Below are 7,151 nucleotides of genomic sequence, written 5' to 3'. Positions count from 1 at the left end.
TAATACATGAATATGACCCTAAACTTGACACCAAATTATAACTTTGATCTTAAACTTTGACAGTGCACAAATATGACTTTTAACTATTCAAAACTGCACAAATGTGACCTTTAAATGACTTTTCACTATTATTTTTTCATTATTTTCGGCCCAAAGATAAAAATGACCTCTAATTTCTTTTGTCATTACGGAAAAAGAACAATATTGAAGATTTATTAATTAGGTGGATCAGCCTCATACGAATAAATCGTGCGGGTATGTATATATATTATAAAGCAAAGGGCGAATTTATGTTATATAATATATCTAAATATAATTTATTTAAATATTAAATTAAAGATGAAACTATACTAATAATTAAAAAAATTATAGTTTTAATAAAATGTTATCAAATTAACGTTATTAAGGATAGTAGTAGCAGTATATTAAATTAACATTATCAAATTAACGTTATTAAAATGTTAGTATTAAATTAACGTTATCAAAATGTTATTAAATTAACACAGGGGCGGACCTACGTGGTTGTCATGGAGTTCACCCGAACCCCCTCGGTAAATAAATTATGTTGTATATATAAGGTAAAAAATTTATATTTATGTACGTACATTAATGTTGAACCACATGAAACAAGGCACTTAGATAGCCCAGTGGTGTTATTTGCTCTTCTTGGGTGCTTCCTTTATCCTATTGCGTGCGTTCGATCCCTGCTAGTGGCTTTTTTTAATAAAAAAAGGTTAGGTGTTACTGTTATAGAAATAAATAAAATAAAATAAAATAATAATAATAATAATAAGGAAAAAAGCTCAAATATGTCACTGAATTATCAGAAATGGCTTATTTATGTCATCGGTTAAAAGTTGAGCTCATTCGTGCCATCGCCGTTACAAAACTAGCTCATCCATGCCATTACTTTTTAACGGTGGTTTTCAAAAACAACTTTGCCACGTGGCCTTTTATTAGAAGTCTACGTTATTAATTAAAATAAGCAAATAAGCTCAAATATGCCATTGAACTATCAAAAATGATTCATTTATGCCATCAGTTAAAAGTTCAGCTCATTCATGCCATCACCGTTATAAAATCAACTCACTCATGCTATTATTTTTTAATGATGGATTTTTAAAAATAGCTTTGCCACATGGTCTTTTATTAGAAGTCCACGTAATCAATTAAAAAAATCAATATTAATTTCAAATATCTGAAAATAGTTAGTATCGGGATTATTTATTCTAGCATTTATACCATAATGATGGGAGAAGTTATCCCATATGCATGGTGAAATAATTGGAATAATAGACTTTTTTTAAGCCGTTATTTAAAATGATTTTTCAACAATGTATGCTCCACTAATTAGTGATGGAGAAATTATTCCATATGCATGGCAGGATAATTGGGATAACAGACTTCTTTTAAGTCATTATTTGGAAATGATTTTTTCAATATCGTGATGGGAGAATGGAGAAGTTCTATTGGTACGCCTCTTTCTTTTTCTTGCTTGCCCTAATCGTTCATTGGTTTATTTTCTTGCAACTTCGGAGTATATATTGGAGTCATTGGAATTAAAACTAATTAGTTACTGTAGGATAGAATTTTTGAGGTTTCTGTTAAGCGTAGCATTTATAATGATTTAAAATCAAATATCAATAGTCAAAGGATATACATTAATCACTATTTTTTCTGATTAGAAAAATAGTTGTTGTAGTAAAAAAAATATTTTGATGGGTGTGGGTTGGGTTATGTTAAATGAATTGGTTGTTTTTAATTGGTCTAAAATATTTTGAAATTAATATTGATTTATTTTAATTAATGTCGCGAACCTCTAATAAAAGGTGACATGACAAAACTGTTTTTGAAAATCCATCATTAATAAGTAATGACATGGGTGAGCTGATTTTATAACGATGATGGCATGAATGAGCTGAACTTTTAACTGATGGCATAAATGAGTCATTTCTGATAATCTGATGGCATATTTGAGCATTTTTCCTTATTTTAATTAATGACGTGGACCTTTAATAAAAGGCCACACGGTAAAGTTGTTTTGAAAACCACCATTAAAAATTAATGGCATGGATGAGCTGATTTTGTAACGGTGATGGCATGAATGAGCCAAACTTTTAACTGATGGCATAAATGAGTCATTTCTGATAGTTCAATGACATATTTGAGCCTTTTCCCTAATAATAATAAAAACGATGTTGTTTTAACACAAAAAATAAAACTTTGACAGTGCACAAATATGACCTTTAACAATACAAAACTACACAAATATGATCTCCCTCGAGTCAGCCCTTTTAAAGACGTGGCACTGTGTGATTGGATAAGTTTTCCACATAGGCGTGAGTGAAACTCATGCATGGGGGTTGCAAAATCGGAGATCATATTTGTTTAGTTTTTGAATAATTAAAGGTCCTATTTGTGCACTATCAAAGTTTAAGGTCAAAGTTATACTTTGATATCAAGTTTAGGGTCATATTTATGTATTATGCCAAAAATAAATATGTAACCTTATTATAAGTTTTTCAAGTACCGAGAAACTATTCTCTTTATAAATAGGTTACTGATAAAAGTTATTTTGTGACTATCTTTTGAATAAGTTAAATAATATTGTGTTTTTAAGTTTGTTTAAGAAAATTTTTCTTGATCAAAGTATATACTTCCGAAATGATTTTTATTAGCATGATAACTATTTGAATCGTTACATATCCATAACCATCCTCTCACCCAAAATACATTCAAAATAATAACTATAAATAAAAAATTTAAGAACAACTCTACCAATATACCTTAGTCTTGAACAAATGACAGATGTATCACAAACCTGAAATTTTCCAGATTGAAAATAAAATGCCAAAGGAGAGAAAAAGAATATAATACCCTTGCATACACCATGCAGTCTCTGTGGACACATAAATGACAGTGAATACATATGTTTGAGACCTAAAATGACTAAAATGTTCTTATATCAAAGCTGGTTTATACTATAAATACATACTTCCATGAAGTAAATGAAACAACACTTTTCGTCATTGCTCTCTTTGTTGCAATTCAGATTCTAAATTTACTTCTACCTCTCTTATCTCTTTGTATTATTTTATTCGTCTCATTATTTATTCATTATTAACTTGACACACAAGTTAAGAAATAACAAATAATAAGAATAATTTTACTATATCGTTCTTTAAATATACTCCCTTCATCCCATTTTATCCATCCCAAATTGAGATGCCACAACTATTAAGAAAATAATAATTGGTAATATAACTTTACCATTTTATTCCTCTTAATTGTGTCTTGTTATTAATTCTAATATTGATAGATGACTAATACCAAAGTACCATTTATATTTTTAATGTTGTATTTTTAATTGTACTCCTCTTTGCAACATTTTTCAAGAATACTAATAATAAGGAGTAATCAATTACAATAAGTGTATAATGGAAAAAAAAAATTGTCTTGATAAGCAAAAAAGGACGAGTAAAATGAGACAATAAATTAGGAAATTTGGGACGAGTAAAATAGAACGGAGGGAGTAATAGATAACAAATAATAGGAATAATCTTACTATATCGTTCTTTAAATATAATAGATTTAACATCTTGGGAAATGCATTGAGTCATGAAATATATTTAATAGCAGGATATAATGAATAATACTCCCTTCGTCCCATTTTATTCGTCCCAAATTTCCTAATCTGGTGTCTCATTTTACTTGTCCTTTTTTACTTATTAAGATAAGATAATTTATTTTTTCATATTTTACCCTTTGCATTAATTATTTTTTCTTTAAATTAAAATGTAAGCATCATTTAATAAGGGTACTATGGTAAACTAGTCATGTTATTTATTATTTTTCTTAATAGTTATGTCATCCCAATTTGAAACGAATAAAATAGAACGGAGAGAGTAAAAAGGAGTAGATTATTCATTAGTTTTTAATCTGAACAAGTATTGTGTTATGTGTTGTTAATATCTCTTGGAGTACTAAATTGATGTATTTAAGAGGCATACCAATTAATTGATGTTGCAGAAATCACGAAAGGAAAATTAGTTTCACTTGCTTTCGAGTTTGTGCTTTATTTTATGTATTATCAATATTTGCATTAGTTATATATTTTCTCCGTTTTATTTTACTTGTTTCAAATTAGGATGACACAACAATTAAGAAAAATAATAAATAACATGGCTAGTTTACCAAAGTACCCCTATTAAATGATATTTATATTTTAATTTAAAGAAAAGGTAATTAATACAAAGGATAAAACATAGAAAGAAAAATTTGTCTTATCTTGATAAGTAAAATGGGACATCAATTTAGCCAATTTGAGATGGATAAAATGGAACGAAGGGAGTACTATATTTGGTACTAAGAATTCTATTATTAATAGAGTTCAGAGCTTAAAGACCAAATTTTTTCATTCAATTGAATTTCGAAGAGGCATATAAAAATTAAAAAATTCCAAATGAAACAAGGCGAATGAAGGCTCCCATCTTGTCCATAAAAATTTAACGTCATCGGATAATGATAAAGTTCAAGGCAGGGCACTCTTTTACCAAACATTCTTAAACTTCTAAATATCTCTCTACTTTAAAATATTTATATAATCCCTTACCACTTAATATTTTCCAACCAAATTTAATTTCAAATATTGTTATGTGTTTATACCAGTCGATTGTCATAAAAGAAATAAGAAAAGAAATATTGAAACAAATGGGATAGTTATAGAAATTATATACATATTTTTTTTTATATTCTATGGAATTTTGAACTTTGAAGTTTGACAATTTGGTGACTCAACATGCCCAACTACTTCATAATCTAATGGTCTTTGTTTCTGTTTTTTTTTTCTTTTTCTTTGTGGTAATTTGACATTAAATATGAGAACTCAATAATTTAAATGTTTAAAATATTTTTTCTCAAAATTACAGCTGCAATGTCTTTAAATAAGTAGAGGAAATTATATTTTTAAATTATACAAAATAAATTAGAAATTTGAGTGACTTTTGAAAGACATAACAAAATTGAGTACTTATGAAGATCGAATATTCAAATAAATTGAAATAAAAGTACAAACAAATGGAGCGCGATAAAATTGTTCACATGACTATCTATATGATGGGCCCAGGTTTGATGATAGAGATGCTTTAACCTGTTTTCTATAAGAAAAAATTACATAACATCATAATTTATTTTTTATTATTATTAAATTGCATATAATTTCTATCCTTTCTATTAATTATCTAAATTATTATTTATTTTTTTTAATAAAAAAAAGCAATCGGATACATTCACAAACTCATGAATTTTTGGATACATAATATTAATTATGTATTTTCCTTTGGTCTAGTTAACGTATTTTCTCGATCAAATGGTTTAAAAATTGAATGTATTTCAATAATTAAAATTCTGCATCTTAATTTCAAAATTATGTATCCGGAAGCTAATTATATATTCAAAAATTATAAAATAAGAAATTATTTCTATAATACACACCTTGCATATACCAGCAGGCCCATTTCCATTTTGGGGCTTTCTTATATCAAAATGGAAGCACTTGCAATTATTTGGACTTTAATTATTTGAACAAAGAAATAAGAGGTTTCATTATTTATTTATTTTTGTACAAGTTTTATTTATAATTGAAGGTTGGATGAATGTATTTCACATCTTAAACCTCAAATTACTATAATGCCCTTATAACAATGTTGGTATAAATATCACCTTCCATGAAGCAAAAAAGAAAATCACTTATTCAATTATTATCTTTGATCTCTTAAGCAAGCTTTTCTCTTTATTGCTCTCTTTGTTGCAATTTCAGGTTCTAAATTTACTTTTATCACTCTTCTATCTTTGTAATAATTTGTGTATATTAATTAATTTGATTATTATTACAATTAATTTATGTGCAGTTAATATCTCTTGGGATCCTAAAGTGATCGCTTTAAGAGACTTAACAATTGATGTTGCGAAGATGAAAGTAAAATTAATTCTTCCATTTGATAACGATATTACTTGTTATCGAAGATGCAATTCACATAACGGTTGCAGTGATGAAATTTTCTGTAGAACTTGTTCTTACTCTAAACCATATGGGTTTGATCATGGTATTTATGATTGTTCCATGTGGTGAAGTTCAGGATTGTTATTGATGAAGGTTATTTTGGATTCATCCTTTAAACAAGTTAAATAATGTTGTGTTATCATGTTTGTGTAAGAAAAATATATATGTAATCTTATAACTTTTTCAGATACTGAAAACTATTCGCTTTAATAGGTTACTGATGAAGGTTTATTTGTGACTATCTTTTGAGCAAATTAAATAATGTTGTGTTGTCATATTTGTGTTAGAAAAATAAATATGTAACCTTATAAGTTTCTCAGATACTAGGAAACTATTCGATGTAAGGTTATTGATGAAGGTTTATTTGTGATATATCTTTTGAGCAAGTTAAATAATGTTGTAAGAAAAATAAATATATAACTTTATAAGTTTTTTAGCTATTGAAAAACTATTCGCTTTAATAGGTTATTGATGAAGGTTTATTTTTGACTATCTGTTGAGCAAGTTAAATAATATTGTTCAATATTTGTGTAAGAAAAATAAATATGTAATCTTGTAAGTTTCTCCGTGAGAAACTATTCTCTTTAATAGGTTACTAACGAAGATTATTTTGTGATTATTTTTCAAGCAAGTTAAATAATGTTGTGTTTTCATGTGTGTTAATGTTTTCATATATAGGGAAACTATCTACTCTAATAGGTTCACTAGTTATTTTGCACTTATTTTTTGAGCAAATTAAATTATTTATGTTTGTCTAAGACAAATAAAGTATCTGAAATTAAAATGAGTCAAGATATGAATAAAGTGACACAAATAAACTATTTCTTTTATTTGTTATCAAAATAGAATAAAAGAAATATTTTACAGTGCAAAAAATCGTAATAACAAAACCATCAATTTCCATTTCAACATTCAATAATTAAGGATTGTGAGTTGAAGGTTGAGACTGTTATACATAACTTCTTATTACATTTTATAAAAATATTTAAACAACGTAACTTTTTATTACGATTTTTATTGTTGTTCGCAGTCATTATAGATTCGTCAAAAAAATAATATAAAACGTAATAAAATATTTTGTTTAGTCTAT

General features: G+C 26.9%; 1 long non-coding RNA gene across 1 annotated transcript; it reads left to right on the top strand.

Annotated features, from left to right (window-relative positions):
• Positions 1-5,743: 5,743 nt before the first annotated feature.
• Positions 5,744-6,433, top strand: LOC124897631. The gene is made up of 2 exons (XR_007054397.1): positions 5,744-5,818; positions 5,910-6,433. It is a non-coding gene; the product is annotated as an uncharacterized LOC124897631 (long non-coding RNA).
• Positions 6,434-7,151: the final 718 nt, after the last annotated feature.

Source organism: Capsicum annuum, chromosome 4 (assembly GCF_002878395.1).
Source record: "Capsicum annuum cultivar UCD-10X-F1 chromosome 4, UCD10Xv1.1, whole genome shotgun sequence".
Taxonomy (NCBI): Eukaryota; Viridiplantae; Streptophyta; class Magnoliopsida; order Solanales; family Solanaceae; genus Capsicum; species Capsicum annuum.
This window is presented reverse-complemented; position numbering and strand designations above follow the sequence as displayed.